The sequence below is a fragment of the Lactuca sativa genome, chromosome 7 (genome assembly GCF_002870075.4).
Source record: "Lactuca sativa cultivar Salinas chromosome 7, Lsat_Salinas_v11, whole genome shotgun sequence".
NCBI lineage: Eukaryota > Viridiplantae > Streptophyta > Magnoliopsida > Asterales > Asteraceae > Lactuca > Lactuca sativa.
Window position 1 is genome coordinate 38,105,621 of NC_056629.2, and position 9,558 is coordinate 38,115,178.

General features: G+C 35.8%; 1 non-coding gene across 1 annotated transcript; it reads right to left on the bottom strand.

The window, feature by feature from the left end:
• Window positions 1-2,761: 2,761 nt before the first annotated feature.
• On the bottom strand, window positions 2,762-2,866 carry LOC111880860 (small nucleolar RNA R71). The gene has a single exon (XR_002846600.1). It is a non-coding gene; the product is annotated as a small nucleolar RNA R71 (small nucleolar RNA).
• Window positions 2,867-9,558: the final 6,692 nt, after the last annotated feature.

Genomic DNA, 9,558 nt, shown 5'->3' on the forward strand with positions numbered 1-9,558 from the left:
CGCCCAGCGTACCCTCGTACGCCCAGCGTACTCGGATGCTCGGCCTTAATCCGTCCATGTCGCTTCGATGCTTCGTCCGAGGATGCGGTAAGCCATGACCTTGCGTACGCCCAGCGTACCCTCGTTAGTACGCCCCGCGTACGCGAGGCTTTCAGCCCCTATAAAAGGGATGCGAGGTTGCTGGCCATTTCTGCTCATTTTCTCCCTTTCTCACACCGAAGCTCTGCGTCTAAACCGCCGAAGCCATCCCAAAGCCTTGGTTTTCATATCGAGGTTTGGAAGGAAGTTTTACGCTCTCGAGATTCCCGAGAATCCTGAGAAATCCGCTTTCTCGAGTAGAAGTTCTGCTCGGTTTTCGTCTCGCTTTTTTCAACCAATCAAGTGAGTTCATACCCTTATAATCCACACTTTTAAATGTTTTATAAATGCTTTTATATTCTTTTAAAGGGGGGGGGGGGAATACAAGTAAAACACACGATTATTATCGTGTGTTATATAAAGTTTCATTATACACTTTTTATCAACGGAATCATATGTGATTTATAACTATTATAGGGAAAATTTCGTATGCAAAATATATCACAATAACATCATATCTTTTGAAATGAAAAATGTTGTTATATATGTATAAATCAAACACTCTGCTTATACTGTATGTATATGTGTCCATCTTTGACACTACAAAAATTATACTTTTCATAACAGGTGAGCATTTCACTAGGGATTACTATACAAACGAAACACACTTTTAGAAAACTATAATAGGTATAGCTTTACGAGAACATCACGAACTTTTACATACTAGAAATACTATTTCAAGGAGATACATTCATATACAAGAACAAACGAACATTTTCATATGTACTTCAAATAGTTTTCTCAAACGTCTTTACATGTTAAAACACTTTTAGAAAGTGTCTTACAAACTGTATGTTTCCTTTTTGAATCTGTTATAGTTGTGCTTCCAACAAAGGTTACTTTATACTTAAACTGTTTTTGTCAAACAAATACTTCCAAACCGTTTTATAAACTGACATCAAGTCGATCTTTTCTTAGGTATTAATCTTTTTCAAAGGTTTTATAAAAACTCCTTATATACTTTTATATTGTCAATTGCATGCCTGTATATGTATAGTTATATAAATAATGTTTAAAGGACTTAGGAAGGCTAACCCGCCTTATTTCCTTTTCCCCGTTGGGATGTGGTCTGGTAGGGTATCGGGTATCCGTCCGAAGGTCGTTTAACTATCAGTTATATATCATGTGTACATATAGAGACATAAAAGTTTCCTCAGTCAGTTCAGTACCTTTGGGTAGCAAAGGCATACTTCAGGTTACACACGTACATGGTTAGTAACTATTATAGGTATAGTTAGGAGATACCACTTACCATTCCAAGTACAGGAAATCACACAAGAGTCAGTTCATTCATGAGTCTATACTAGTACATTACATGTTACATGAATACGTTTACATAAATACATTTACATAGATACGTTTACATAGGTACACTTACATGAATACGTTTACATAGATACGCTTAGATGAGTACGTTTACGTAGATAATATATGATGAGTTACTATTACATATTATTTGTCTAGATACTGTTATATAGTTCTCCTTCTTATCTTTACCTTGTGATACAATCACATCATCGACGAGATAGATTGGACTTTATATCCTAGTACCAAAGGATACTTTGTGGGACTAACCATTCCCATCACCACTGTTAGCTACAAAGGTAAATACACATCTACGGATGTCTTCGGTTGATACCATTACGGGTATACTTTAAGGGACTAACTATTCCTACACCCAGCTGTTAGCAACAGAGGTAAATGTACATCTACGGATGTCTTAGGTTAACACTATTAGTTATCCTAGAACAAAAGGATAATACTTAGGTCATTATATTATTTATTCCTTTACTTTGTGACACATTCACATGATCAACGAGGTAGGATATATTTGATATAGATAACTATTTTCCTTATTACCTTTAAATTGTGACTCATACACATAAACGATGAAGTATACTATAGTTGTATACTAATAGTTAAATAGGGAAAAACTATCACATTTACAAAGATGCTTACTTTCAAAACAGTAGGGCCTTGGTAGAAGACATCTTTTATAGGAATCATAGGGATTCCTAGGGTTATTCAAACGCTTTCCAACTTACAAACCTTCACATACTTATATGAACTTTCTTTCAAAAACAATGTCAAGACTTTCATTACAAGTTTTACAAATCAAAGACACATTAATACTTATGAATTCACCAGCTTTTTGGCTGATACTCGCTTTCAAAATAACTTGTATTCTCAGGTCATAAATAGACAGGTACGACGATCAGGTTTTGTGAAGACGGAGCAGTTCAGACTTGTCTTTTATTTGGATGATTCATTATGTTGTCTTATATTATGAAAGAACACACTTGTAATTAAAATTTTACTATTAATGCAATGGATGATGTTGTTGCCTGTTTACTACTTTACATTGTTGTGACACATTACATGACGTCCTCCGCCCTAGAACGTTTCCGTCGTTCCCGGTTTTGGGGTGTGACAACATTGATGAAGTAAAGGACATTACAAACTACTTTAATGTTCCAAACATGACACAAGAGTCAGTATTACTTAGGATGCTACCGGTAACATTTATCGGTGAAGCTAAAGTTTGGTTGACATCACTCACACCCAGATCCATTAGTACTTGGGAAAATCTTCGTGACAGAGTCCTTATATCAACAAGAAGTCACAGCTAAAGAAAAAGATTGCTAATTTCAACAAGAAGTCACAGAGTCCTTATATGAAGCATGGGAGAGATACAAAAGGTTGCTTAGGAGTTGCCCTCAATATGATGTAAATGTCCAACACGAAGTGTCAATTTTCTATGATGGAGTGAATTTCACAGCTAGAAAACTTGTTGACTCTCAAGGGCCAATGACAAAGAAAGAACTGGCAACCATTAAGTAGTTGACTGAATAATTTCCAAAGCACTCACACAAGTATCATAACCCACAAGAATATGTTACCAGAGGTAAAGGAGATGGAGGGATGTAGAACATAATTGCAATTTTGGAAAAGATAGAGAATATGGATTAGAGGATGACAAAGGTGGATCAATCTATCCATGTCATAAGAGTTGGATGTGACAATTGCCATGGGCTAGATTTAACAAAGGATTGCGATTTGGATGAGCACATGAATAAGAAAGCACAAGTGTTTTACTCTAGTGGAGATAAATATGATGATGATCAGAGAAATGCAAAAAGGAGTGGTTGCCTTATGACGAGTACAAGAAGCAAAAGGACAAGAAATATAGGCAAAATGGTCGAGGCTACTACCAAAAAAGAACAACCACCACCCAAGAAGAAATTGGATTTTGAGTCAATACTTAATCGATTTATGGAAGCCTCTAAGAAAAGACATGATACTGCTGATGCTAATGGGAGAAATCATCAAGATTTCGTCAAGAACATAGAGACTCAACATGGGAAATTAACAGCACTTGTTAACGAACGGTTACCTCCTAGAAATTCCGACCCAAAATCACAACCTCATGTAATGGAAATTTTTCTAAGAAAGATGTTCATTCTGAGCCATTAATGATCCATCTTATAGCCACTAAAAAGCTCGATTGATATTTGGAAGAAGAAAAGCCCGAAGCTGAAAAAGAAAAATGTGAAACGTGCTCTAACGGTTCACCGCGTCATGGTGACCTTGCCACATCATCGTCATAGGAGAACCAAAATTCTTCTCTTTTAGATCCGTATTAGCCTCCTTTAGCATTCTCATCTTAAGCCCTTAAGCATGCTCTAGAGTCGGAATAGAAGAAATTCATGGAACACATCATTTCCCTCTCAATAAACGCGACATTTTTAAAGTCCATGGCTAAGCTTCCTAAATTTGCCAAGGATGTGATAACTAATTGCAAGGATTTGGAAAAAGAATCTACTATTATGCTTAATGAGTTGTGTTCAGGTGCAATATCAATAGGTTGCCAATCAAAATGGGAGATCCAGGTCCACTAACTTTTCCTTGTGAATTTGGCAATTCTACTTCAATATATGGTTTAGCTTATTCGGGGGAAAGTATTAATCTTATGTCATATTCTTTCTACAAGAAACTCAGTCTACCAAAGCTCCAAAATACATAAATGACACTTCGAATGGCAGATCATTCAATCACAAACCCACATGGAATCATTGGAGATTTGTTGGTAAAAATAGGGAGATTTACTTTTCCAATTTATTTTGTGGTTCTCGACATGAAAGAATATGAAGAGCTTCCCATAATTTTAGGAAGACCATTTGTGAGTACCAAAAAAGCCCTTCTTAACATTCATGACTCAAAGCTCACACTTCATGTGGAAGATGAAGAAATTACATTTGAGATGAATCCAAAAGTGAATTATGACATGCTAAGAGATGAAGTGCTTAGGATGACTAATTTGGAAGAAGAAAACCTTTGTGAGCTATAAGAGATGGAGAAATTGATGGAAGAAGAGTTGAAAGTTTGGGAGAAACCTCATGTTGAAAAAGTCAAATGTTCTAATCCAATGGCTTTAATTCTATGGAATTGGAGGTGTTTGTGTTACCTACATCCAAGGCTCAAGTGGAAGAAGCAAGTGAAAAAGAAGAAGATGATTTGAGTGAAGGAGTTGAGATAAATGATGAAGAAATGGGTGAGGAATTATAGGACCCAATAGTTTTCAAAATGGAGTTAGAAAAAGAAGGCCATAAAGAAGATTAAGAATATGAAAGGGAAAAATTAACAAGGGATTGAAACACAAACATGAAGAAAGCATCAATCAAAATAAGAAAGAAAACTCAAAGAAGGCATACAACATAGAGTTCAAGCATATAAGTGCAACTAGAGAGTGCAAAAGGAGAATATGGAGATCTTACTCCCAACCGCAACAACAAAGAGTGGGAAGGAGTCTGACTCATGACTCCTCAAAAAGAAGCGCTTCTCAAGAGGCAGCACGATTTTCTTAAGAGTTTGAATTTTCTTTTCCTTTTGATTTTCTTTTTAGTTTTGGTTTTTAGTTTTAGTTTAAACAAATGATCATCTATTTCTCTAGTATCTGATCTTATTTTTTATTATTAAACGAAAGTGAAGCAGTGAAAGAGCTTAACTGATGAAGAAGTCGTGAGATTTTTAGATGATTATAATTGAAGACCGTATTTTTGAATAAGTGTGGGGTCCCCGATAAGTAAAGAAAAGACATTTGAATGAATTTTATAGAAATAAAAGGCCGGAATGGTCCTAAGCCATTGAGAAGCGAAGATGCATTATTTTGGCTCTAAATGACCTTCTGAGAAGTCACCATGATGTGGCTATCATGTCCCCACCATGGCATTTTTTATTATCATGACTGCATACCATCAGACCTATTACTACAACATGGCATCATTAGACCACATTGTGGCGTTCTAATCTTTCACGATAACAATTTCTTACTCAACACCACGACGTGACGTTATTTTCCTATGTCATGGCCCACAGTCAGCACACTTCTAAAAGATGGTTCGTTAGTGTATTTATATTTGACTCATTTAAATTCACAAGAACTAGGCTTAGAGCTACTATTTCTAGCCATTATACCAGAAGTCCAAGTTTTACCACACAAGTTTCAGAATTCGATCTGGCCACTACTATCCCAGGGGAGTCTGTTCCAATTTCTCCTCTTTAATTTTACGTTCTTTAATTGTTTAAGCATGCAACAAGGATATTGCATCAATTAAGTGTGGGGTAGGGGGTCAAATGTAGGAATGAAAGCATGCTAAGAAAAAATTGAAAATAACTAGAAATTTAAAATATTATTAGAAAGATTTGAAAGAATAATCTAAAAATTGAATCTCGTTAAAAAATATTATATTGTTATATTGAGATCTAGGTTTCTAGCGTTGTGTGGGTCGATTCGATGCAAGTTTCAATGTTTATTTAATCCAATATGTGTTATAGTGTATTTGTGGCTTCCTTATCCTAGTGAAATCATGGAACAAAAACACGAACTTGCTTAGTTTGATGGCCATAGTATGTTTAGCATCGTGTACCAAAAATGTATCCAGAAGAGCTTATGTAGTCATTACACCTTAGACTATTACCGCTAACCAATAAGAGTTGAAGTTAAGTTCCCTTGCTTAAGCGTATGTTTTTTTAAGGATTTTAGTATTGGGTGAAAAAAGTGAGAATAAAAAAAAGAAAAAAAAATAGAAAAAGAAAAAAAGTTGCAAGAGTTTGAGAGAATAAGAGTCTACATGGCTATGAAGATCAAGGAATATCATGATGAAAAGTTCAAAAATTGAAGACTCGAGAATAAGTATAGGTACAATAAACTAATGATCGATAGATTCTAAATAGTAAAGTGAATCAAATAACAAGAACAATGATCAAAGATGTGCTAAAAGTTTAATATTATCAAATCTTTAGAAGAGTTCAACGTGAACATTTTGGTAAAAGCTAAGTGGGCAATACAATTGATTAACCCTAAAATGATACATGCATGTAAATTAAATAGTCTAACCCTAGCAACATAAAGATGGATGGAAAGGCTCAATCCGGTAACAAAAGAACAATTAAGTACACAACAATTTTGACACAATACATTAAATAACCCAAAAATCTCCCCCTTTGCGTCAAATAAATAGTAGAGATTCTTCAATGTTGTACTTTCTCAACCTTGAACACTCGATTCATCAGATTCAAAAGGGTATTTCGGATCCTGAGATACAATCTGATCATGTCAGTAAAACACTTATGATCATCTGTGTTGTTGGACTTTGTTGCTTCAACCAGACCCAAAATATTGTTCAGAGTAACTGTTGAATATAGATGCTTGTCGAGTAAGTAAAACAAGCTCTTCTGAAAATTTCCTCCTTCCCTTCGTTGATAAACCACACTCCAATTTTATTTATTGATCTTTCCTAGCTTCAGCTTTTGGAAGTCCTTCGGCTCAGGTTCAAGATTCACAATTTGGTTTTTCTTCAAAACACAAGCTATTTCTATATCCATTTTTGCAATTTCTTAAATATATCAAATAATCATTCTTTTCAACTGAGACACAATTGGTTTATACGTCTGCTCATTCTTCAACAAGATTAAAAATAATGAAATCCATTCAATCAGATTCATGCAGGGAAGATCAGCAAGAATGAAATCAAATTCAGTACAACTTAATCTCGTGAATCCTTTAAACTTGACATTGATTAAGCCATCAACAAAGAAAGGTGGATAAACCTTTACAACAACCATCTTTTGTAAGCTCCAGATTTGCAGTTGTGGCCTCCCATACTTGAAATAAAAAGAAAGGAGCTTATGATTGACATCATAATCCAAAAGTGGTGCTTTCTCAATTTGCTCAAAGCATCTGAATAGGAATGCTCTCAGAGTGATAGGAAAATCAAACTGAGAATCCGGAGAATTAACCAGTTCAAAGGATACCGTAGGCTCCAACCAGTGTAAGCTTGGATTTTCAACAGCCTCATTTAGAATCCTTTCCACGGTCCATGGAGGAAAAAGGTACTCTTGTGTTTTCAAAGTAACTTTCGCAGCCATAGCTTCCCTTTCTTGAGCTTCTAGTTCTTTAGAAACATGCAAAATATTATGAAGCTCTTTATCCCTCTGCTTTCTGACAAGTTTTTCACCTTTAGATAATACTTCCTCTTAATTATCATCATCAATCATCTTTTCTTTCCCTTTTGACTTAGAAGCTTCATTACCCTTTAGGTCAACTTTCGGTTTCTCATCATGATGCTCATCGGATTTTGGCTTAGGTTAGGGTTCTTCTTTGTGGGTTTCTTTGGTAACCTGATCTCCCCCTTGTTTCAGAATAGCACTGCTTCTCGAAACACCCTCTGAAACACAACTTTAGTAGACTGCATTTTTGGAATCCAAGTGATCCAGATGCAAAGTTGCGTAATTCAATTTGACGGATAAAACCTTGACCTTTTTAGTTTTCTGAGCCAGTTTGTCCATGATCACATTTTTAGCAACAAGATCTTCTGAAGCTGATCTATCTTCGAAATAACATAAGCATTCATTTCAGAGTTGTCAGCTTTGATTTCACTCTGAACTCGAGAAAGAGATTCTTTTTCGTTTTGAAGAGTGGTTCCGAGACTCGTAATTTCTTGGTTGGAGACTTCAGTGTTTTGATCCGAAGAGGTTCAGAAGTCAGCCATGAACTTCATAACGTCAACAAGTAGTTTTTCGACTTTTTCGTTCGTCTCCTTAACCATTTTCTCAGAATTCTCAACTTCTTTTGTAGATGCAACTAGTCTTTTGTCATGCTCCTTGGATAACATCTTGATTAATGCTTTGTGAGACTAAAGTAAATACTCATAATTTGACAAGGATTTTGAAGACTCTAATAGAGAATCCAATTTTTCATTGAGATTTTTGAACTACCCTTTTGTCTTACGGGCTTCATCGTCATCACTGATTTGATGAACTGTAACGAGGCTAAAGACAAAATCATGTATATTTTCCTGATCATCCCCAAACATGATATAAGGATCATCTTCATGTAGAGGAGAAGCTGTTGAAGTATTTGGAGCGATAGTAACACCGAAATCATATGCCCTTGTATCAGGTACGTTAACAGTAGACATCGGAGTACTAAGAAAGGTAGATGTTGTAGCTGTAGAATAAGAAAATAATGGAGTAGAGAGAGGAACGGAAATATAAGGTTGAGAAACACCCACAAACGTGTTTGGTAGTGGTGCAATGGTTGTGGGAACAGTTGTGGTGATAGGAGATGAAGTGGTGGTCAGAGAAGGTGGAAGAATGTGCATCTAAAAAGAATCAGACAATGGCATATATGAAGTTGGTGGAGAGGACATCTTCGGAATTGGAGTAGAGGTTGGAGGTGCCGAGGTCGCAGCAGTATCATCAGTTTCATGCTGGACAGTATCATCTCTTTGGAAATCTGAAACAGTCCGGCATTCTGAATCCTCCTCATTGACTGGAGAAGGAGACTTTGGTTTGTGTGACAACCCGAAATTTCTATCTTGTACTTTCAACCAAATGCAATCAAAGTCAGACTTGTTTTTGCTATCTATTAGCACTGTTTAGAGTCTGTTTGGGTGTTTTTAATCATATGGTATTCAAGAGTCAAATATTAGGAAGTATCTTCTATGGTTAATGTGCAACAATCAAGCCTTAAACCCCATTATGAGGTGTTTACAGCCAAACTTCATGAGTTTGGGCCATAAACTCATCCATGGTCGTGAGCTCATGCTATATGCATGAGTTTACATCATTTTTCATCATTTCTTTCCTTTCTTCCTCTCCAGGACTTCGAAAATGTACTTTTGGAACACCAATAGGCATTAAATGAAAGAAAAAAGAAATTCAAGAACTCCCATTCTCTCTCAAGTATCATCAAGTTCTTCATCTTAATCTTCCAAAAATGTAAGAAATGCTGCCTTTGATTTGTTATTACATCTCATTAACTAGTACGACCCATTGATTTCATCCATGAAATCATTCCATTTTGATAGATCTTCAAGTGTTCTTCATTTCACCAAGAATACCATGAACACACACTAG